This window comes from Thermobia domestica, unplaced genomic scaffold (assembly GCF_964235325.1).
Source record: "Thermobia domestica unplaced genomic scaffold, izTheDome1.hap1.1 HAP1_SCAFFOLD_371, whole genome shotgun sequence".
Lineage (NCBI taxonomy): Eukaryota > Metazoa > Arthropoda > Insecta > Zygentoma > Lepismatidae > Thermobia > Thermobia domestica.
The window spans coordinates 120,496-130,000 of record NW_027656084.1 but is presented as its reverse complement, the minus strand read 5'-3'; the positions used below and the strand labels follow the sequence as shown (position 1 = coordinate 130,000).

At 46.3% G+C, this 9,505-nt stretch overlaps 1 non-coding gene across 1 annotated transcript in view; it reads right to left on the bottom strand.

The window, feature by feature from the left end:
• Positions 1 to 1,373, bottom strand: part of LOC145676794 (small subunit ribosomal RNA) — a 1,833-nt gene extending 460 nt beyond the window's left edge. The window contains exon 1 of the ribosomal RNA XR_014129477.1: positions 1 to 1,373. This exon is cut by the window's left edge and continues 460 nt beyond it. This is a non-coding gene — a ribosomal RNA (small subunit ribosomal RNA).
• Between the last annotated feature and the right edge of the window lie 8,132 nt (positions 1,374 to 9,505).

Below are 9,505 nucleotides of genomic sequence, written 5' to 3'. Positions count from 1 at the left end.
TAGTTAGCAGGCTAGAGTCTCGTTCGTTATCGGAATTAACCAGACAAATCGCTCCACCAACTAAGAACGGCCATGCACCACCACCCACTGAATCAAGAAAGAGCTCTCAATCTGTCAATCCTTCCAGTGTCCGGGCCTGGTGAGGTTTCCCGTGTTGAGTCAAATTAAGCCGCAGGCCCCACTCCTGGTGGTGCCCTTCCGTCAATTCCTTTAAGTTTCAGCTTTGCAACCATACTTCCCCCGGAACCCAAAAGCTTTGGTTTCCCGGAAGCCGCCCGCCGAGTCATTGGAGGAACTTCGGCGGATTGCTGGCTGGCATCGTTTATGGTTAGAACTAGGGCGGTATCTGATCGCCTTCGAACCTCTAACTTTCGTTCTTGATTAATGAAAACATTCTTGGCAAATGCTTTCGCATCGGTTAGTCTTGCGACGATCCAAGAATTTCACCTCTAACGTCGCAATACTAATGCCCCCGTCTGTCCCTATTAATCATTACCTCGAGTTCCGAAAACCAACAAAATAGAACCGAGGTCCTATTCCATTATTCCATGCACCGAACATTCAGGCGACACGGCCTGCTTTGAGCACTCTAATTTGTTCAAAGTAAACGTGCCGGCCAATCAAGACACTCAATGAAGAGCACCGAGAAAGGAAAAACCGGCAGGACGTCCGGAACGATCAGTTAAACGCCGGGCGGCGAACCGATCGTCCGAGACCCAGATCCAACTACGAGCTTTTTAACCGCAACAACTTTAATATACGCTATCGGAGCTGGAATTACCGCGGCGGCTGGCACCAGACTTGCCCTCCGATAGATTCTCATTAAAGGATTTAAAGTGTATTCATTCCGATTACGGGGCCTCGGATGAGTCCCGTATCGTTATTTTTCGTCACTACCTCCCCGTGCCGGGAGTGGGTAATTTGCGCGCCTGCTGCCTTCCTTGGATGTGGTAGCCGTTTCTCAGGCTCCCTCTCCGGAATCGAACCCTGATTCCCCGTTACCCGTAACAACCATGGTAGGCGCAGAACCTACCATCGACAGTTGATAAGGCAGACATTTGAAAGATGCGTCGCCGGTACAGAGACCGTGCGATCAGCCCAAAGTTATTCAGAGTCACCAAGGTTTCGGACGGACGAACCGACCGATTGGTTTTAATCTAATAAAAGCATCCCTTCCATTGCTGGGCGGGATTCTAGTTGCATGTATTAGCTCTAGAATTACCACAGTTATCCAAGTAGGATAGGTACGATCTAAGGAACCATAACTGATTTAATGAGCCATTCGCGGTTTCACCTTGTTTTGGCTTGCACTGAGACATGCATGGCTTAATCTTTGAGACAAGCATATGACTACTGGCAGGATCAACCAGGGAATTGACCGACTAAAAAGCCGGAAAGTGTTGGACACAACCAACACAGCGTTCTAACAAAGGATAGGAAAGCTACACCCGACCAAGCATTTTAGACTTCTGTTCCGCTGGAATAAGCCTACTCTTGCGGTGACTAGCTCCCGTTAATACTGGCCGTGTGACAGCCGCCAAGAGCATATTAGACTCCCAATCCAATGGAACAAGCCTACTTGTATCCTTGGGTTACAACAGCTTCCTTCCACACGTTGCCGGTACATCCGACAGAGCAATTTTAAAGACTCCTCTTCCGCCAGAATAAGCCTACCTTTGTGGGGCCTGGCTCCCGTTAGAACTGGCCGTAAGGGTACCCACAAAAGCACATTTAGACTCCTCCTCCAGCGAAATAAGTCTACTCATGTCCTACGGATGACTGTGGCTTCCGTTTACATATAGCCGTTCACCCGACACAGCAAATTTTAAAGACTCCTTTTTCCACCGGAATAAGCCTACTTTTGTGGGGCCTGGCTCCCGTTAGAACTGGCCGTAAGGGTACCCACAAAAGCACATTTAGACTCCTGCTCCAGTGAAATATAAGTCTACTAGTGTCCTTGGATGACAGTGGCTTCCGTTCGACAAGTGATACACGCTCAAACTGGCGATGAGTCTATACCGTCCTTAACTTAAGGAAAATCGGTACTTAAATGCCACATGGAGAATAAAAAGTCACTTACAAAAAACAATGCTCCGCATAAGCCTTTGTAAGCTAGAAAGGACATGCTATCTGGCCTCATTCTCAAGAAGGACAAGTAAGCTCCCGTCAACTGGCCCAAACTCTAAAGCGAGGACAGCCCGTTCAAAGTCAATCGGCATCCCTCCTTAAGAGTACAAAACGGCTCACTTCTTAACCACACTGGCTCTTGCTCCTTCAAGTGAAATCTGGCTCCCTTCACTCTGGCATTATCTTTACACATAAATCGGACTCCTCCGATTTAACAGGTGAACCTAACCCGGGAACTAAGGAAACTGGGAATAAAGACTCAGAGGCCCAATTACCTTGTTCGCCAGCCAGCCTTGCGCCGGCCCAGGCTAGAGACTTTCTCCAACAATCCCTGTTGAGCCCGAAGGATCCTAAGACCACTCGTGTGTACAAAACTCAGAGGCCCAATTACCTTGTTCGCCAGCCAGCCTTGCGCCGGCCCAGGCTAGAGAATTGCATGGACACGAGAAACTCTCAGGACTCTTCTTTGTGGCTCCTCCCGGAATTAAGGAAACTCCGAAATGCAAAACTCAGAGGCCCAATTACCTTGTTCGCCAGCCAGCCTTGCGCCGGCCCAGGCTAGAGAATTGCACGGATTATTCCTGTTCACCCTAAACGCATCTGAGACACCTCGTGTGTATGAAACCCAGAGGCCCAATTACCTTGTTCGCCAGCCAGCCTTGCGCCGGCCCAGGCTAGGGAATCACATTGACACGAGAAAGATCTCGTCAGCGGTTTGTAGCGTGCAGAAACTGCTCCCGTTTGAACTGACAATCCCGACAGAGCAATATTAAAGACTTCTGGTCCATTGAAATAAAGCCTACTTTTGCGAGCCTTGCTCCCGTTAGGACTGGCCGTATGGCTGTGCACAAAAGCATATTAGACTCCTGCCTCAATGGAATTAGTCTACTCCTGTCCTTAAACGGATGACAGTTCTTCAAGCATAGCATGCTACCTTCCGCAACTTACAGGCGCGGAAATGCTGTGGAAACGAGGAGACAAGTCCTCACAAAGGTTTCATGGCCGGTCACCCGACACAGCAAATTTTAAAGACTCCTTCTCCACCGGAATAAGCCTACTCTTGTGGGGCCTGGCTCCCGTTAGAACTGGCCGTAAGGTTGCCCACAAAAGCACATTTAGACTCCTGCTCCAGTGAAATAAGTCTACTCGTGTCCTACGGATGACTATGGCTTCCGTTCAAATATAGCCGTTCACCCGACACAGCAAATTTTAAAGACTCCTTCTCCACCGGAATAAGCCTACTCTTGTGGGGCCTGGCTCCCGTTAGAACTGGCCGTAAGGTTGCCCACAAAAGCACATTTAGACTCCTGCTCCAGTGAAATAAGTCTACTCGTGTCCTACGGATGACTGTGGCTTCCGTTCAAATATAGCCGTTCACCCGACACAGCAAATTTTAAAGACTCCTTCTCCACCGGAATAAGCCTACTCTTGTGGGGCCTGGCTCCCGTTAGAACTGGCCGTAAGGTTGCCCACAAAAGCACATTTAGACTCCTGCTCCAGTGAAATAAGTCTACTCGTGTCCTACGGATGACTATGGCTTCCGTTCAAATATAGCCGTTCACCCGACACAGCAAATTTTAAAGACTCCTTCTCCACCGGAATAAGCCTACTCTTGTGGGGCCTGGCTCCCGTTAGAACTGGCCGTAAGGTTGCCCACAAAAGCACATTTAGACTCCTGCTCCAGTGAAATAAGTCTACTCGTGTCCTACGGATGACTGTGGCTTCCGTTCAAATATAGCCGTTCACCCGACACAGCAAATTTTAAAGACTCCTTCTCCACCGGAATAAGCCTACTCTTGTGGGGCCTGGCTCCCGTTAGAACTGGCCGTAAGGTTGCCCACAAAAGCACATTTAGACTCCTGCTCCAGTGAAATAAGTCTACTCGTGTCCTACGGATGACTGTGGCTTCCGTTCAAATATAGCCGTTCACCCGACACAGCAAATTTTAAAGACTCCTTCTCCACCGGAATAAGCCTACTCTTGTGGGGCCTGGCTCCCGTTAGAACTGGCCGTAAGGTTGCCCACAAAAGCACATTTAGACTCCTGCTCCAGTGAAATAAGTCTACTCGTGTCCTACGGATGACTGTGGCTTCCGTTCACCCGACAGAGCAAATATTAAAAGACTTCTCATCCACCAGAATAAGCCTACTCTCGTGGGGCCTCGCACACGTTAGAACTGGCCGTATGGCTACCCACAAAAGCACATTTAGGCTCCTGCTCCAGTGATATAAGTCTTACTCGTGTCCTCTGGGTGTGACAGTAGCTTCCGTTCAAGTATTCTTCGCATTCAGCAACCGCACAAAGCGGCATCGGCCAGAAGTCAATTGCCCGAAGGCGTGATCGACAGGCTAGGCCTCGGGTTAAGAAGGATTGTCTCCTTCCCGTAAACGACAGGTACTTCCGTATGAGAGCCTACCTCACACATTCCCCATCGCCACGTGCCCTCTTAGAAACAGCCGTCCGACCAAGGTTTCTGACATTCTTTGTCAAAATACGAGGAAGTCTTTGGACAACATTAGGCGTGCTGGCAAACCCGCACTGCATGCCCTTTCATAGGTCCGCCCATGGACGCACATTTCTATGAAGCATTCCTCCCAGGCAGCAACAGGGTTTGCAACCTCCTCTACACCTTGACCGGCTAGGACGCCCGTGAATAGCATCCCAGGGTTCTTGCCTGCGGCTGATAAAATTCCTTTTGAGCCTACACTACCATCCGCCGATATTAGTCCGCCTTCAAAATTAACCAACATCAACAGCGATAGTGCGTTTAGACTCCCATAAAGAAACCAACCAGCCTGTGGCTTCCCTTCCCAATTTAGCCATTTCCGCCTCCTGCGAAGACTAGCTTTCTGTCTGTGGCCAGAAGTCAAGATTTCTCGACAGACTAGGCCGCGGAGAGAAAAAAGTAAGCCTCATTTAGAAAGCAATACCATTAGCGGTCTCTCCAACCTCCGTGAACAATTTAAAGGGAATGTTTATATAGAAGGCTTGTTCACTACCCTACCTCCTATAGTGTAGAGATTCCTCTCGATACTACACCTGTCTTGAAATTGCCGGCGTTGCGCAGCCTCGTTTTGACCATGACGGCGAATGCAGCCACGGTTGCCGTATACATCCCACGCAAGGGTGGGAAAACGTGATTTGACATCCAGTATATATATAAACCGTTACAGAATACGACACTCAAAACTTAACAACTTTTACACTCTCCTAACTTCTGGGAACAAATTGAAAGTATAAGCCAGCCTAACCTAACCTAAGTATATAGCAGGATTGCCCACTACCATACCTCCTATAGTGATGAGATTCCTCTCGATCGGACACCAGTCACGAAAATCACGGAATCTCAAAAATGACGGCAAACGAAGCCACAGTTGCCGCCATACTCAAAGGTTATGCTGGGTAAAAAGTTCTCTACGAAAAGGGCTGCTTTTCGCGCTCGGGTTACAAAATTAATGTAAAGAACAATCCAAAAACATGAATTAGGTCAAACTCATGTTAATTACAACCTCATAGAACAATTTCAAGCCAGGACTTAACAAAGTGTAAACGGGGCTGCTTCTGTACCCTAATCCCTATAATGTAGCGATTCCTCTCGATTGCACACCAGTCACGAAAAATCACAGAATGTCAAAAATGACGGCAAACGAAGCCACGGTTGCCGTCATATTCTAACGTTATGCTGGGTGAAAAGTCGCCAACAACAATGTTCACAGTTCCCGTCAGATTGCCCACTGTTCCCGAAATGTGGTTCATACATGCTGTCAACATGTTCAGGAAACCCCTCAGAGCGTTCAAAGTTGCACACACAATGCTTAATAGTTCCACTCAAATAGCTCACAGTTGCCGTCAGAATCCTCACAGTAGACGTCAAATTGCTCACACTTGCCGTCAGAGTGCTCATAGTTGCCGACTTTTCATTCATAGTCCCCGACATAAAAGTTTATAGTTCCCGACTAATGGCTCACAGTTGCCGTCAGAATCGTCACAAAAGGCGTCACAATGCTCACACTTGCCGTCAAAGCGCTCATAGTTGCCGACTATGTGTTCATAATTGCGGACATAGGCCTCACAGTTGCCGTCAAAACGCTCATAGTTGCCGAATTTTCGTTGATAATTCCGGACAATGGGCTCATAGTTAATCACATACTGGTTCGTGCTCATCTTCAAAATAAACACAGTTGCCTTCAGACTGTTCACACGTAATTTCAAAATGCTCACACTCGCTTACACGATGCTCATAGTTGCCGACTTTTAATTCATAATGCTGATAATGTAAGTTAAAGGGTTCATGGTTGCTCTCAAAAGTTTCACAGTTGCGGTCAGATTTTTCACAAAAGCCGTCATAATGCTCACATTAAAAAAAAAGTGCTCATAGTTGCCGACCAAGGCCTCACAGTTGCCGTCAAAACGCTCATAGTTGCCGACTTTTCGTTCATAATTGCCGACCAAGGCCTCACAATTGCCGTCGAAACGTTCATAGTTGCCGACTATTCGTTCATAATTGCCGACCAATGCCTCACAGTTGCCGTCAAAACGCTCATAGTTGCCGACTTTTCGTTCATAATTGCGTACAAAGGGCTCATAGTTGCCTACTTAATGGTTCCAGCTCATCTTCAAAATACTCATAATTGCCTTCAGAATGTTCACACGTAGTTTCAAAATGCTCACATTCGCTTCCACGATGCTCATAGTTGCCGACTTTTCATTCATAATATCTAACATACTCCTGATAGTGTAAGTTAAATGGTTCATGGTTGCTATCAAAAGGCTCACAGTTGCCGTCACATTATTTGCACAAGCCGTCAGAATGCTCACATTAAGAAAAAAAGTGCTCATAGTTGGCGACCATTCGTTCATAATTGCCGACCAAGGCCTCACAGTTGCCGACTATTCGTTCATAATTGCCGACTAAGGCCTCACAGTTGCCGTCAAAACGCTCATAGTTGCCGACTACTCGCTCATAATTGCCGACCAATGCCTCACAGTTGCCGTCAAAACGCTCATAGTTGCCGACTTTTCATTCATAGTCCCCGACATAAAAGTTTATAGTTCCCGACTAATGGCTCACAGTTGCCGTCAGAATCGTCACAAAAGGCGTCACAATGCTCACACTTGCCGTCAAAGCGCTCATAGTTGCCGACTATTTGTTCATAATTGCGGACATAGGCCTCACAGTTGCCGTCAAAACGCTCATAGTTGCCGACTTTTCGTTGATAATTGCGGACAATGGGCTCATAGTTAATCACATACTCGTTCGTGCTCATCTTCAAAATAATCACAGTTGCCTTCAGAATGTTCACACGTACTTTCAAAATGCTCACACTCGCTTACACGATGCTCATAGTTGCCGACTTTTAATTCATAATACTGATAATGTAAGTTAAATGGTTCATGGTTGCTGTCAAAAGTCTCACAGTTGCGGTCAGATTTTTCACACAAGCCGTCATAATGCTCAAATTTTAAAAAAAGAGTGCTCATAGTTGCCGACCAAGGCCTCACAGTTGCCGTCAAAACGCTCATAGTTGCCGATTTTTCGTTCATAATTGCCGACGAAGGCCTCACAGTTGCCGTCAAAACGTTCATAGTTGCCGACTTTTCCTTCATAATTTCGTACAAAGGGCTCATAGTTGCCTAATTAATGGTTCCAGCTCATCTTCAAAATACTCATAGTTGCCTTCAGAATGTTCACACGTAGTTTCAAAATGCTCACATTCGCTTCCACGATGCTCATAGTTGCCGACTTTTCATTCATAATATCTAACATACTGCTGATAGTGTAAGTTAAATGGATCATGGTTGCTATCAAAAGGCTCACAGTTCCCGTCACATTATTTGCACAAGCCGTCAGAATGCTCACATTAAGAAAAAAAGTGCTCATAGTTGCCGACCATTCGTTCATAATTGCCGACCAAGGCCTCACAGTTGCCATCAAAACGCTCATAGTTGGCGACTTTTCGTTCATAATTGCCGACCAAGGCCTCACAGTTGCCGTCAAAACGCTAATAGTTGCCGACCATTCGTTCATAATTGCCGACCAAGGCCTCACAGTTGCCGTCAAAACGCTCATAGTTGCCGACTATTCGTTCATAATTGCCGACCAAAGCCTCACAGTTGCCGTCAAAACGCTCATAGTTGCCGACTTTTCGTTCATAATTGCCGACGAAAGCCTCACAGTTGCCGTCAAAACGTTCATAGTTGCCGACTATTCGTTCATAATTGCCGACCAAGGCCTCACAGTTGCCGTCAAAACGTTCATAGTTGCCGACTTTTCCTTCATAATTGCGTACAAAGGGCTCACAGTTGCCTACTTAATGGTTCCAGCTCATCTTCAAAATACTCATAGTTGCCTTCAGAATGTTCACACGTAGTTTCAAAATGCTCACATTCGCTTCCACGATGCTCATAGTTGCCGACTTTTCATTCATAATATCTAACATACTGCTGATAGTGTAAGTTAAATGGATCATGGTTGCTATCAAAAGGCTCACAGTTCCCGTCACATTATTTGCACAAGCCGTCAGAATGCTCACATTAAGAAAAAAAGTGCTCATAGTTGCCGACCATTCGTTCATAATTGCCGACCAAGGCCTCACAGTTGCCGTCAAAACGCTCATAGTTGCCGACTTTTTGTTCATAATTGCGTACAAAGGGCTCATAGTTGCCTACATAATGGTTCGTGCTCATCTTCAAAATACTCACAGTTGCCTTCAGAATGTTCAAACGTAATTTCAAAATGCGCACACTCGCTTCCATGATGCTCATAGTTGCTGACTTTTCATTCATAATATCTAACATATTGCTGATAGTGTAAGTTAAATGGTTGATGGTTGCTGTCAAAAGTCTCATAGTTGCGGTCAGATTCTTGACACAAGCCGTCAGAATGCTCACATTCAAAAAAAAAAAAGTGCTCATAGTTGCCGACTATTTGCTCATAATTGCCGACCAACTCCTCACAGTTGCCGTCAAAACGCTCATAGTTGCCGACTTTTCGTTCATAATTGCGTACAAAGGGCTCATAGTTGCCTACATAATGTTTCGTGCTTATCTTCAAAATACTCACAGTTGCCTTCAGAATGTTCACACGTACTTTCAAAAAGCTCACACTCGCTCCCACGATGGTCATAGTTGCCGACTTTTTATTCATAATGCTGATAGTGTAAGTTACATGGTTGATGGTTGCTGTCAAAAGTCTCATAGTTGCGGTCAGATTCTTGACACAAGCCGTCAGAATGCTCACATTCAAAAAAAAAAAAAAAAAAGGGCTCATAGTTGCCGACTATTTGCTCATAATTGCCGACCAACTTCTCACTGTTGCCGTCAAAACGCTCATAGTTGCCGACTTTTCGTTCATAATTGCGTACAAAGGGCTCATAGT